At 37.5% G+C, this 14,481-nt stretch overlaps 1 protein-coding gene across 8 annotated transcripts in view; it reads left to right on the top strand.

The window, feature by feature from the left end:
* The window catches only part of ARHGEF4 (Rho guanine nucleotide exchange factor 4), a 250,732-nt gene that overhangs the window by 153,702 nt on the left and 82,549 nt on the right, over positions 1-14,481 (top strand). The gene's annotated exons all lie outside the window — the stretch shown is intronic.

The raw sequence follows: 14,481 nt of genomic DNA, 5'->3' as shown, positions 1-14,481 counted from the left end.
ATGCACAGCTACCACCCTTCCTGGACTTAACCCAGGAAGGGCTGGACACAGTGAAAATGCTCAAGGCTCCTGGTGCAAGGACAGATGTTGGGTCTCAGGTCTTGAGCAGGTGCAGATTATGTTAGATGGCAACCTTATGGTTTAAAGGCATCCAGCTGGCTGAAGGAAGAGGCCAAATCTGGTGTTTAAAAAGGATAAAGAAGAGTTAAAGCCTTAGACAGGGTTGAAAAAACAAAATAGCTACACCTGCCAAACATGTACTTTTCCAGACTTGGGGAGTAGGGACAGGGCTGGTATTCAAGGATGTCTGTAGTTTGATCCTATTGGAGCTAACGACCTGTAGAAAGCAGGTGAGATTAGCAAAAGATGATATGGGAGAATAGTGGCTGGGCCCTGATCATTAGAGTGTGGCATATGCTGTGCTGAGGAGTCAGCTCTGATACAGACATGAGTCCTGACCTCTGAATCTGACTCAGTGCATACTGGGTGCTGGTCCTGGGGGAGTTGGCTACTCAGATTAGCCAGTAGCCATGATTGTTTTCCATTAGCAAATGTCTGTGCTTATGTTGCATCATGCAGTGGATTTTAATCTTCCCCACATATAGTTGTAATCTTAAATTCACAATAAGCAAAGTCATGAAATGGTGTTTGACATCTGCTGAAAGATCTTTTCATGGGAAAAGATAGTTCTAACATAAACTCTTCATTAAGTCATGGAATAGTTTAGAAGCTCATGGAAGAGGTAGTAATGGGTGAGAGTAGCATTTTTCCTGGAATAATCTTCAAGGCTGATTTTGGCTCTTGAAGTTAGAAACTTCTTACAAATTCAAGCTTAATAATCATATGTTCCTATTATTTCAGAGCCTCATTTGAATTAATTAGTAGATATATTTATTGTAGAATAAGAGATTTTTGAAACCTCAATGTCACATGTCCCTCAGCATGCCTGCATGCTGAGGACACTGCTCTGGAAGTCAAAGGTCAGGGCTCTGGCTTCAGCTGCCCTTCATATGGGGGTGAGAAATTGGGCACTTCCCTCCATTTCTCTATCTCATACTTCTTTTTATTTAAAAAAAAGAGTATAACTCCTGTATTTATCAGATCAATATGAGGGGCTAGCTTGGGTATTTAGCTTAGGAAAGCTTTCTTTTCATCAATTATTGCTTCCACTCCAACTGCTCTATTCCAAACTTCTAGGGTTTCTTTCTACGGATTGTATTCCCAGGTTCTATCCCCAGAATCTCTCATTATTTTCATTATTTTATCCTTTTCCTCTCTGTTCTGGGAGAATATCTCAGTTTTATCTTCTGCTTTGCTTTTCTGGTTTCACCTCATCTGCTGTTCATTGCCTTCATTAATATTTGTGATTCAATGATCATGTTTTTAATTTCCATACATTATTTCCAATGATCTCTACACGTTCATTAAAAACAGAAAGTTGGGAGTTTTGTAAAATTTTCTCCTGTTCATGTTTTATAAATTCATTTCCAAATTCATATGCTTTTCTTTTAACTGGTAATTTTTTTATAGGTGAAATTTCTTTATCTTTACAGACATCAATTCTTCGCCAGTAATGGCTTGTTGTCAAGTAGCACTTGAGACAACATCCTTTCAGAGATTGTTACAGGTTCCTCTTAAAATCCTTCAAGCATAGCTGAAGCAGGAAAAGTTAAGCTTTCCTATAATGTGTATCATGGGTTCAGTAACGTTGGTGCGGGAGCTTTAAGCAGTCCCAGCGAGAGGTTTGCCTCTTTCCAGCACTTCTTCTCTACGTTTGGTGGAGTAGTCAAGAATTAGCCTGATGTGGGAGCATGCCAACCTCTGCCCCACAAGTCGGTGCCTAGGATAAACTCTACCACACCCACTCTTCTCTGAGTGGAGCCAGCAGGGCCAGATTTGACTCTGTGAGCCCCTAGCATGATGGCTGCACACAGCATCACGTAAAGCCCTCTGCAACTCCAGAACATTTGTTGAAAAGACTATTTTTCCCTTTGAATGGTCTTGACCCTCCTGTCAAAAGTAAGCTGATCACAGATGTATGGATTTATTCCTGGACTGTCAACTGTATTCCACTGATATATGTCTATTCTCGTACTAGTACCACACTGTCTTGTTTACCATTACTTTGTAGTAAGGTTTGAAATCAGAAAGTGGAGTCTTCCTACTTTCCCCTTCTTTTTCAGGAATAATTAGCTATTCTGAGTCCCTTGCAATTCCATATGACTTTTAGAATCAGGTTGTCAATTTCTACAAAGATATCAGTTGAGATTCTGATAAGGACTTTATTGAATCTGTACATGAGTTTGGAGAGCACTGTCATCTTAACAATGTTGAGTTTTCTGATCTATGAACATACGACTTTTTCCCCATTTATTTAGGTCTTCTTTTGTTTCTTTCAACAACATTTTGTCATTTTCAGAATACAAGTTTTTACTTCCTTTGAAAAACTCATTCCTAAGTACTTTATATAATTTTTGATGCATTGTGAATGAAATTGTCTCCTGAATTCCATTTTCAGACTGGTCATTAAAAGTGCATAGAAATACAATTGACTTTTGTATATTGATCTCGTATCCTGCAACCTTGTGGAACTCATTTATTAGTTCTAGTTTTTTAATGGATTCCTTAGGATTTTCTACACACTAGATTATGTTATCTATAAGCAGAGACAGTTTTATTTCTTCCTTTCCCATCTGGATGTCTTTTTTTTCTTGCCTGAGTGCCCTGATTAGAGCCTCCAGTACTGTACATTTGAATAAAAATGTCAAGAATGGACATCCTTGCTTTCTTTTCCTGATTTTAGGGGGAAAGCATCCCATCTTCACCATTAAGTATGATGTTAGCTGTGGGTTTTTCACAGATGCCCTTTATTGGGTAAATAAAGTTCCTATATTCCTAGTTTGTCAAGTTTTTTTTGTCACAAGAGAGTGTTGGATTTTTGTCAAATGTTTGTCCTGTCTATTGAGATAATCATGCAACTTTTGTTCTTTATTCTGTTGATGTGGTGTATTACATTAATTGATTTTCAGATGTTAAACAATCCTTGCATTTCTGAGATAAATCTCACTTGGTCAAGACGTGTAATTCTCATTATATTTTGGATTTGGTTTGCTAGTATTTTGTTGAAGATTTTTGCATCCATATCCATAAGAGATATTGGTCTGTAATTTTCTTTTCTTTTAATGTCTTTGTCTGGTTTGGGCTGCATAAAATAATTTGGGAAATCTTCCCTCGTCTTCTATTTTCTTCAATAGTTTGTGAAGAATTGGTATTAATTCTTTTTTCAATGTTTGGTAGAATTCAGGGGTGAAGCCAATTGGGTGTTGGCTTTTCTTTGTAGGCAGTCTTGTTATTACTGATTCAATCTCTACTTGTTATAGAGCTATTCAGATTGTCTATTTCTCTTGAGTAAGTTTTGATAGTTTGCATCTTTCTAGGAATTTGTCCATTTTATCTAAGTCATCTAACCGTTGGTGTACAGTTGTTCAGTCTTCTCTTATAATCCTTTTTATTTCTGCAAAGTGAGAAGTAATGCCCCTTCTTTCATTTCTGATTCTGGTAATGAGTCCTCTTTCACTTGGTCAAACCAGCTAAAGGTCTGTCAATTCTGTTGCTTTTCCCTAAGAACCAACATTTGGTTTCTTTTATTTTCTGTTTTTTCTCTAGTCTCTATTTCTGTTCCTCAATATTTCTGTTCTCCATTGTGCCTCTACTAACTCCTACTCTAATCTGTATTGTTTCCTTCCTAGGTTTAGTTTTGCTCTTTTTTTCCCTGTGTCATTAGGTGCAGATCCAGTTGTTGATTTGAGATTTTTCTTCTTTCTTAATATAGGTATTTGCAGCTATAAATTTCCCTCTGAGCACTGCTTTACCTGTCTTCATAACTTTTGGCATATTTTGTCTTCATTTTCATTTATATCAAGGTATTTTCTGATTTTTCTTTTGATTTCTTCTTGGACCCATTAGTTATTTAGGAGTTTGTTATTTAATTTCCACATAGTTTTGAGTTTCTCAAATTTCCCTTATTATTGATTTCTAATTTCATTCCATTGTGGTCAAAGAATACATTTTGTATTATTTCCATACTTCTAAATTTGTGGAAGTTTGTTTTATGGACTAACACATGGTCTAGCCTAGAGAATGTTCCATATACACTTGAGAAGAAAGTATACTCTGTTATTGTTGGAAAGTATAATCTGTTCTGTATATGACTATTATGCCTAAATGGTTTATGGTGTAGGTCAAATATTCTATTTCCTTGATCTTCTGTATAGTTGCTTTATCCATTATTGAAAGTTGGGCATAAACCTCCAACTTTTATTGTTGAATTACCTATTTCTCCCTTCATTTCTGTCAGTTTTTACTTTATGTACTTTAGGCTCTGTTATTAGGTAGATGGATATATATTTGTACTTATATCTTCCTGATGGATTAACCCTTTTATTGTTATAAAATGCCCTTCTTTGTCTCTAGTGTCTTTTGTTTTTTTAAATTTTTTAAATTGGAGTATAACTGCTTTACAATGCTGTGTTCATTTCTGCTATACAATGAAGTGAATCAGCTATATGTATACATATATACCCTCCCTATTAAACCTCTCTCCCACCCATCTATGTCATCACAGAGCACAGAGCACCAAACCCCCATCCCACCCATCTATGTCATCACAGAGCACCAAGCTGAGCTTCCTGTGATTTATAGCAGGTTCCCACTAGCTATCTATTTTACGCATGGTAGTGTATTTATGTCAAATCTAATCTTCTAGTTCATCCCACCCTCCCCTTCCCCCACTGCGTCCATATGTCCGATCTCTACATCTGCGTCTCTATTCCTGCACTGGAACTAGGTTCATCTGTACCATTTTTCTGGATTCCACATGTATGCATTAATATACGATATTTGTTTTTCTCTTCCTTACTTACTTCACTCTGTATGACAGACTGTAGGTCCATCCACATCTCTACAAATGACCCAATTTCATTCCTTTTTAGGGCTGAGTAATATTCCATTGTATATAGGTACCACATCTTCTTTATCCATTCAACAGTCGTTGAACATTTAGGTTGTTTCCATTTCCTGGCTATTGCAAATAGTGCTTAAATGAACATTGTGGTACGTGTGTCCTTTTGAATTACAGTTTTCTCAGGGTATATGCCCAGTAGTGGGATTGCTGGGTCATATGGTAGTTCTCTTTGTAGTTTTTTAAGGAACCTCCATACTGTTCTCCATAGTGGCTGAACCAATTCACATTCCCACCAGCAGTGCAAGAGTGTTCCCTTTTCTCCACACCCTCTCCAGCATTTATTGTTTCTAATAGATTTTTTGATGATGGCCATTCTGACCAATGTGAGGTGATACCTCACTGTAGTTTAGATTTGCATTTCTCTAATAATTAGTGATGCTGAGCATCTTTTCATGTATTTGTTGGCCATCTGGAAGCCTTCTTTGGAGAAATGTCTATTTAGGTCTTCCACCCATTTTTTGATTTGGTTGTTTGTTTTTTTGGTGTTGAGCTGCATAAGCTGTTTGTATATTTTGGAAATTAATCCTTTGTCAGTTGCTTCATTTGCAAATATTTTCTCCCACTCTGAAGGTTGTCTTTTTGTCTTGTTTATGGTTTCCTTGGTTGTGCAAGAGCTTTTAAGTTTCATTAGGTCCCATTTGTTTGTTTTTTTCCATTACTCTAGGAGGTGGGTCAAAGAAGATCCTGCTGCAATTTATGTCAAAGAGTGTTCTGCCTATGTTTTCCTCTAAGAGTTTTATGGTGTCTAGCTTTACGTTTAGGTCACTAATCCATTTTGAGTTTATTCTTGTGTATGGTGTTATGGAGTGTTCTAATTTCATACTTTAACATGTAGCTGTCCAGTTTTCCCAGCACCATTTATTGAAGAGGCTCTCTTTTCTCCGTTTTATATTCTTGCCTCCTTTGTCATAGATTAGGTGTCTGTAGGTGTGTGGGTTTATCTCTGGGCTTTCTATCCTGTTCCATCGATCCATATTTCTGTTTTTGTGCCAGTACCATGCTCTCTTGATCACTGTACCTTTGTATATCGTCTGAAGTCAGGGAGCCTGATTCCTCCAGCTCTGTTTTTCTTTCTCAAGATTGCTTTGGCTATTCAGGGTTCTTTGTGTTTCCATACAAATTGTAAGGTTTTTTCTCCTAATTCTGCAAAGAATGCCACTGGTAATTTGATAGGGATTGCATTGAATCTGTAGATTACTTTGGGTAGTATAGTCATTTTCACAATATTGATTCTTCCAATCCAAGAATATGGTATATTTCTCCATCTGTCTGTGTCACCTTTGATTTCTTTCATCAGTGTTTTATAGTTTTCTGAGTACAGGCCTTTTTCCTCCTTAGGAAGATTTATACCTATGTATTTTATTCTTTTTATTGCATTGGTAAATGGGATTGTTTCCTTAACTTCTCTTCCTGATCTTTCGTTGTTAGTGTATAGGAATGCAGGAGATTCCTGTGCATTAATTTTGTATCCTGTAACTTTACCAAATTGATTGATGAACTCTAGTAGTTTCCTGCTGGCATCTTTAGGATTTTCTATGTATAGTATCATGTCATCTGCAAACAGTGATGGTTTTATTTCTTCTTTTCCAATTTCTATTCCTTTTACTTCTTTTTCTTCTCTGATTGCCATGGCTAGGACTTCCAAAACTATGTTGAATAATAGTGGTGAGAGTGGACATCCTTGTCTTGTTCCTGATCTTAGAGGAAATGCTTTCAGTTTTTCACCATTGAGAATGATGTTTGCTGTGGGTTTGTCATATATGGCCTTTATTATGTTGAGGTAGATTCCCTCTATGCCCACTTTCTGAAGAGTTTTTATCATAAATCGGTGTTGAATTTTGTCAAAAGCTTTTTCTGCATCTATTGAGATGACCATGTTTTTTATTCTTTAATTTGTTAATATGGTGTATCACATTGATTGATTTGCATATATTGAAGAATCCTTGCATTCCTGGGATAAATCCCACTTGATCATTGTGTATGATCCTTTCAATGTGTTGTTGGATTCTGTTTGCTAGTGTTTTGTTGAGGATTTTTGTATCTATGTGATATTGGCCTGTAATTTTTGTGTGTGTGTGTGACATGTTTGTCTGGTTTTGGTATCAGGGTAATGGTGGCCTCGTAGAATGAGTTTGGGAGTGTTCCTCCCTCTGCTATATTTTGGAAGAGTTTGAGAAGGATAGGTGTTAGCTCTTCTCTAAATGTTTCATAGAATTCGCCTGTGAAGCCATCTGGTCCTGGACTTTCGTTTGTTGGAAGATTTTTAATTACAGTTTCAATTTCATTACTTGTGGTTGGTCTGTTTATATTTTCTAATGCTTCCTGGTTCAGTCTGGAAAGTTGTACCTTTCCAAGAATTTGGCTATTTCTTCCATGCTGTCCATTTTATTGGCATATAGTTGCTTGCAGTAGTCCTTATGATCCTTTGCATTTCTGCAATGTCAGTTGTAATTTCTTCCTTTTCATTTCTAATTTTATTGATTTGTGTCCTCTTCCTTTTTAAAAAAAAAATAAATTTATTTATTTATTTACTTTTTGCTGTGTTGAGTCTTTGTTGCTGTGCACAGGCTTTCTCTAGTTGCAGCAAGCAGGGGCCACTCTTCACTGCAGTGCATGGGCTTCCCATTGCAGTGGCTTCTCTTGTTGCAGAGCATGGGCTCCTGATATGCGAAGCCCTGGTGTGTTGGGCTCAGTAGTTGTGGCATGTGGGCTCAGTAGTTGTGGCGCACAGGCTTAGTTGCTCCACAGCATGTGGGATCTTCCCAGGCCAGGGCTCGAAACCGTGTGCCCCGCATTGGCAGGCAGATTCTTAACCACTGCGCCACCAGGGAAGCCCCTCCTTTTTTTCTTGATGACACTGGCTAAAGGTTTATCAATTTTGTTTTATTCTCAAAGAACAAACTTTTAGTTTTATTCATCTTTGCTATTGTTTTCATTTCTATTTGACTTATTTCTGCTCTGATCTTTATGATTTCTTTCCTTCTACTGATTTTAGGTTTTGTTTGTTCTTTCTCTGTTTGCTTAGGTGTAAGGTTAGATTGTTTATTTGAGATTTTTATTGTTTCTTGAGGTGAGATTGAATTGCCATAAACTTCCCTCTTAAAACTGCATTTTGCTGCATCCAGTAGGTTTTGGGTCACCACGTTTTTGTTGGCATTTGTTTCTATGTATTTTTAAAATCTCCTCTTTCCTCTTCGATTTCTTCAGTGATCTCTTGGTTATTTAGCAGTGCACTGTTTAGCCTCCATGTGTTTGTGGTTTTTACAGTTTTTTTCCTGTAATTGATTTCTAATCTCATAGCATGTGGTCAGAAAAGATGCTTGATACAATTTCAATTTTCTTAAATTTTTCGAGGCTTGATTTGTGACCCCAGGTGTTATCTATCCTGGCGAATGTTCCATGTGCACTTGAGAAGAAAGTGTATTTGGCCACTTTTGGGTGGAATGTCCTATAAATATCAATTAAATCTATCTGGCCTATTTAAAGCTTGTGTTTCCTTATTTATTTTCTGTCTGGATGCTCTGTCCATTGGTTTAAGTGGGGTGTTAAAGTCCCCCACTATTATTATGTTACTGTCAATTTCTCCTTTTATGGCTGTTAGCATTTGCCTTATCTATTGAGGTGCTCCTGTGTCGGGTGCATAAATATTTATAATTGTTATATCTTCTTCTTGGATTGATCTCTTGATCGTTATGTAGTGTCATTCCTTATCTCTTGTAACAGTCTTTATTTTAAAGTCTATTTTATCTGATATGAGTATTGCTACTCCAGCTTTCTTTTAATTTCCATTTGCATGGAATATATACTTCCATCCCCTCACTGTCAGTCTGTATGTATCCCTAGGTCTGAAGTGGGTCTCTTGTAGACAGCATATATACAGGTCTTATTTTTGTATCCATTCAGCCACTCTGTGTCTTTTGGTTGGAGCATTTAATACATTTACATTTAAGGTAATTATCAATATGCATGTTCCTATTACCATTTTCTTAATTGTTTTGGGTTTGTTTTTGTGGGTCTTTTTCTTCTCTTGTGTTTCTCGCCTATTGAAGTTCCTTTAGCAGTTGTTTTAAAGCTGGTTTGGTGGTGCTGAATTCTCTTGGCTTTTGCTTGTCTGTAAAGCTTTTGATTTCTCTGTCGAATCTGAATGAGATCCCTGAGTAATCTTTGTTATAGATTTTTCCCTTTCATCACTTTAAATATATCCTGCCACTCCCTTCTGGCTTGCAGAGTTTCTACTGAAAAATCAGCTGATTACCTTATGGGGATTCCCTTGTGTGTTATTTTTTGCTTTTCCCTTGCTGCTTTTAATATTTTTTCTTTGAATTTAATTTTTGTTCATTTGATTAATATGTGTCTCAGTGTGTTTCTTCTAGGGTTTATCATGTATGGGACTCTGCGCTTTCTGGATTGGGGTGGCTATTTTCCTTCCCATGTTAGGGAAGTTTTTGACTATAATCTTTTAAAATATCTTCTCAGACCCTTTCTTTTTCTTGTCTTCTTCTTCTGGGACCCCTGTAATTTGAATATTGGTGCATTTAGTGTTGTCCCAGAGGTCTCTGAGACTGTCTTCAATTCTTTTCATTCTTTTCTCTTTATTCTGCTCCTCAGCAGTTATTTCCACCATTCTATCTTCCATCTCACTTATTCGTTCTTCTGCCTCTGTTATTCTGCTATTGATTCCTTCTAGTGTATTTTTAATTTCAGTTATTGTGTTGTTCATCTCTGTTTGTTTGTTCTTTAGTTCTTCTAGGTCCTTGTTAAACATTTCTTGTATTTTCTCGATCTGTGCCTCCATTCTCTTTCTGAGATTTCAGATCATCTTTACTATCATTACTCTGAATTCTTTTTCAGGTAGGTTGCCTATTTTCTCTTCATTTATTTGGTCTTGTAGGTTTTTACCTTGCTCCTTCATCTGTAACATATTATTTTGTCATCTCATTTTTTTTGATGGGTGGGACTGTGTTCCTTTCTTACTGGGTATTTGGCCTGAGGCATCCAGCACTGGAGTTTGCAGGCAGTTGGGTAGAGCCAGGCCTTGGTGCTGGGATGAGGACCTCTGGGAGAGCTCACACTGATTAATATTCCCTGGGGTCTGAGGTTCTCTGTTAGTCCAGTGGTTCGGACTCAGTGCTCACACCACAGGAGCTCAGGCCCAACCCCTGGCCCATGAACCAAGAGCCTGCAAGCCACGTGGCATGGCAAAAAAAATAAAAAAAGGAACAGAACAATAACAAGGAATAGAAAAATAAAATAAAACTAGAAAACTGACAGATATATTAGAAAAATAAAAATATAAATCAGAGAACAACTGGAAGGTAAAACAGAACCACAATAGCAAAAAAAAAGTCCAGAAAAGTCCTTGGTTGTAGAGGGCAGGCCTTAAGCAGGGGAGGGGTTTAGGCAGGGCCAGGGTCTAGGCTCAGGACCCATGCGGCCAGATAAGGCACTGGGGGATCTGGGGGAAGGGCTTAGGCGGCCTTGGAGCACAGAGGATCAGGCCTGGGACCCCAGCAGGCTCCCCAGGGCCCAAGTGGGCAGGAGAAACACTAGCTGTGTTCCCCTCCAATCCTCTCAACCCCTGAGGGTCTCTCCCCATCCCCGTTGATACCCTCGTGGTCAGTGGGCCTCTCCAGGTGTGGGAACCTCTCCTCTCCCCCAGCCAGTCCTCAGGGGCACCAGTCCCATCCCACCTCCACTTCTCCTATCCCCTCGCTCACCCCCACATCCTACCCAGTTGCTTGGGGATTCCTCCCATCCTCTTGGGTGTCAAGGTCCCCCACCAGAGTCTGGTAGGTGCCCTAGTTGTGATGCAAACTCCATGTCCTCTTACTCCAACCCCTACTGTATTTTGTTTTAAAGTCTATTTTATCTGATATCAACAGAGCCACTCCAGCTTTCTTGTGGTTGCTGTTTACATGATATATCTTTTTTCCATCTTTTTACTTTCAAGTTATTTGTGTCTGAATCTAAAATGTGTCTCCTATAGATAACATATAGGTGGATCGTGCTTTTTATCCATCTGACACTCTGCCTTTTGATTGGATTGTTTAATTCATTTACATTTAGTGTTGTTATTGATATAGTTATATTTACATCTGCCATTTTATTTTTTATTTTCTATATTTTTGAGTACTTTTTAATGGTTGCTCTAGGGTTTAACATACACATCTTTTAAAATTTATTTTATTGAAGTATAGTTGATTTACAATGTTGTGTTAATTTCTACTGTACAGCAAAGTGGTTCAGTTATACATATGTATACACACAGTTATACATATGTATACACACAGTTATACATATGTATATACAGTTATACATATGTATACATCATATATATATTGAATATAGTTCCCTATATAGTAAGAACTTGTTGTTTATCATGTACATCTTAACTTATTAGAATCAACTTCAACTGTATATTAGCTTAATTCCAGCAACGCATAGAAATATTATTCCTATATAGCTCTATTCCCTTTCTCCCCTTTGTGGTATTACTGTTATACATATATTACATCTATTAATGTTACAAACCCAACAATGCATTGTTAAAATTATTACTCTACCATCTGTCATTATTTTCCTAGCTATTACAGCTTTGCTCCCACCCACCTCCTTTGTGCTAGTATTAGCAGATATAGTCTAGATATATTACATTTCTATATGTTGTAGGCCAAACAATACATTAGATACATATTATTTTATACAATTGGTTTTTAAATCAGTTAAGAGAAAAAAGGGAAAAAATAGGAATTTATCTTTTATAATTACATAATTACCTTTGCTAGTGCTCTATTTTTGTTCATGTGTATTTGAATTACCATCTGGGGTCACTTGCTTTCAATCTGAAGAACTTAGGTATTTCTTGTAAGTTAGTTCTGCTAGCAACAAATTCTCTCAGAGTTTATCCAAGAAAGTCTATTCTGCCTTTGTTTTTGAAAGACAGCTTTGCTGGATATAGGACTCTTGGTTGAGAGGCTTTTTATTTATTTCTTTCAGTACTTTTAATATTATCCCACCACCTCTGGCCTCCACAGCTTCTGCAGGGAAGTCAGCTGTTAATCTTTCTGGGGTTCCCTTGTAAGTTATATATAATTTTTCTCTTGCTGCTTTCAAGATTTTCTCCTTGTCTTTTGCTTTCAGCATATTTAAGATGATGTGTCTGTTTGTGGGTCTCTCCATTTATCCTACTTAGAATTTGTTGTGCTTCCTAGATATGTAAATTTTTATTTCTCAGTAAGTTTTGGAAGTTTTCAACTATTATTTCTTTGAATTTTTTTTCTTCTCTCTCTTCTCTTTCTGCTACTCCCATTATACATATGTTGGTGCAGTTAATGGTGCTCCTCCATTTGCTCCTGGCTGGGAAAGGAGGTCTCTGCCTGGTACCCCACTCCAGGAAATCCTTCCACCTAATGATAATGGTGCTGGGGGACTGTTCCTTATTACTCTGAGGCTGTGTTCATTTTTTTTCATTCTTTTTTTCATTGTGTTCTTCAGTTTGCATAATCTGTATCAATCTCTTCAATTGGCAGGTTTTTCTTCCTGCCAATTCAAACCTACTGTTGAGACCCTCTAGTGAATTTTTTATTTTAGTTACTGTACTCTTCAATTCTAGAACTTCCATTTTCAAAAAATAATTACTATCTATCTATTGATGTTCTCTATTTGCTGCAACTTGTATTAAAAAACAAAATTCAACTGAGTAAAACTGAAGATCTAGTTGCCTTTATTCAATAATTCATGAATCGGATAGCATCCCACGTAGCAAGTAGAAATGTGCTCTGAGAAGCTGCACAAATTGGAAAGTTTTTATAGGTAGAAAGAGGGTATGACAAATAAGTAAAAGAATAGATTGTTTCAGGCAAGGTTACATTCCCTTAGGGAAAGGCAGGGATCTTAGGGAGTTTACCTCACTAATACTAACCAGGAAATTCCAGACTGATTGGTTTAAAATCCACTCCTGGGAGAGGCTGAAACTGCAGTTAGGTCAGGTATTATGTCTTACTGGGGCTTAACACAAGTGTCTCCATTTGGGGCTTTTTTTTTTTTTTTAACAATTCTCCTTTGATCTCTCCCTGAGATATGTAATCAAAATTTAAGGCAGTAGCACCACTCTCAATTTACCACTCTATGGTTCTCACAACTTTCATTGATCCTTGATTTTTGCTTTTTGGGTTTTTTTTTGTTTTTTTCTTTTCCTGAACATCTGTGGTATTCACAGGTCACGACTTCAGGTTCACATTTTTTAAGTAGGTCACTTCCTCCATTTCTTTTTCAGTGTTCCAATCTGAGGGAGGTCATTTCTTGGTGGTTAGTGACTACAAACATGCATTTAAAGCTTTTGAGAGGACACAACACACCAGAGAGGTTATTATGATTATTATAAGTAGGATAATTCTCAACATTCATAAAGCATTTGGAGCTATGGTCCCCATGACCCAAACCAATCAAAATCAAATAAGTCAAAAAAAGACCCCATTGGACTTCCCTGGTGGCACAGTTGAGAGTCCGCCTGCTGATGCAGGGGACACGGGTTCATGCCTTGGTCCGGGAAGATCCCACATGCCGCGGAACGGCTGGGCCCGTAAGCCATGGCCTCTGAGCCTGTGCATCCGGAGCCTGTGCTCCGCAACGGGAGAGGCCACAACAGTGAGAGGCCCACGTACCGCAAAAAAAAAAAAAAAAAAAAAAAAAAGACCCCATTGAAGGGTCTTTTTAAGCCAAATGGCTTGTTCAGTGATTTATGTGACTGAGCTTCAGCTTCCCCAGAAGTGTCAATTCAGGTGCAGCAGGTGGTGTAGGCCACAGCACAGACATCTCCTTGCTCAGCTTAAAGATAATCCAACTTTGGTTAGAGAGTGTAAGGATCTTTGCCGGGCAGCCAGTATCTTAGCAATTGAATCTGCAGTGTCTCCAAGAATTAGGAATGGTTTCTAATCATACTCTCATTTGTGTTTACTTCCACATAAGGGGTTAGTCAGGTTTTTAGCACAAATGGGAAGAGAATCTTCTAGTCTGAAATAAAAAGTTGTTCTAAATTCCAGAGGTTACTCCCTTTAGCAGTGGTCTGGGAGGTATGGGTGATGGCATTATCTTTCCAGGCCAATGCCAGAGTAAAGGAAAGAAAGGGAAGAAGAGAAGTATTAAGTCTTGATTCAGCATCTTGGGTGGAAGCAGATTTCATTGATGCTGGCATATTTTACAATAGAGATAACCTGAATTTGACTAGTAAGCCCAGGTAGAATAAAAGTTGTTTATCTGCACTATAGTCAATGTTGATAACTCTAAAAACATGTCTGTTTTAATTAAGCCAACGAACTTAAACTAGCTTTAATACTGAATGTTTTCTCGGACCACATGAACCTGAAAAGCATTTGGGTTAGTTTATATTTCTGAGAGTTTTTAGAATAACCAACCCATAATTTATATAAGTTCTTGTTTGTTTTTAAAGCAACTGAATA

The sequence above is a fragment of the Delphinapterus leucas genome, chromosome 8 (genome assembly GCF_059928025.1).
Source record: "Delphinapterus leucas isolate spDelLeu-1000000601 "Yukka" chromosome 8, BTC_Dleu_Yukka2, whole genome shotgun sequence".
Lineage (NCBI taxonomy): Eukaryota > Metazoa > Chordata > Mammalia > Artiodactyla > Monodontidae > Delphinapterus > Delphinapterus leucas.
This window is presented reverse-complemented; position numbering and strand designations above follow the sequence as displayed.